A 421-nucleotide genomic window follows, 5' to 3' on the forward strand; every position below is an offset into this window, starting at 1 on the left:
TACTATAGCAGATAAAACTACTTCTATACATGTCAAACAGAACGGGCACGTCACATTCATCTAGGTTTTTTTTGGTTTTTAATTATCATCACTTTATCCAGTAGTCCAATGGACTGTGCAGCACCAACCACTGGCGGATCCTTTAGGGACCATACTGGACCATGGCCTGGTCTATCAAATGTGCAAAAAATAATTAGCAGCATGTGCCCATTTGATCCATTCCATCCGAATTGTTTATCTGGGCCAGATAGCAGCTGTCATCAACTCTCTCCTTGCTACTTTGTGGGCCGATGTTGGCGCTGGTCAATGCCCAGTGACGGTGCAGGCAATGCACTAGCAAGCTACGCCTATTCCTAAAAAAAAATACGCCCAACATCAACCTCCAAATTTCGAAAAAAGCCTAAAAATTACTCCAATCCTG

Source organism: Triticum dicoccoides, chromosome 5A, assembly GCF_002162155.2.
Source record: "Triticum dicoccoides isolate Atlit2015 ecotype Zavitan chromosome 5A, WEW_v2.0, whole genome shotgun sequence".
Taxonomy (NCBI): Eukaryota; Viridiplantae; Streptophyta; class Magnoliopsida; order Poales; family Poaceae; genus Triticum; species Triticum dicoccoides.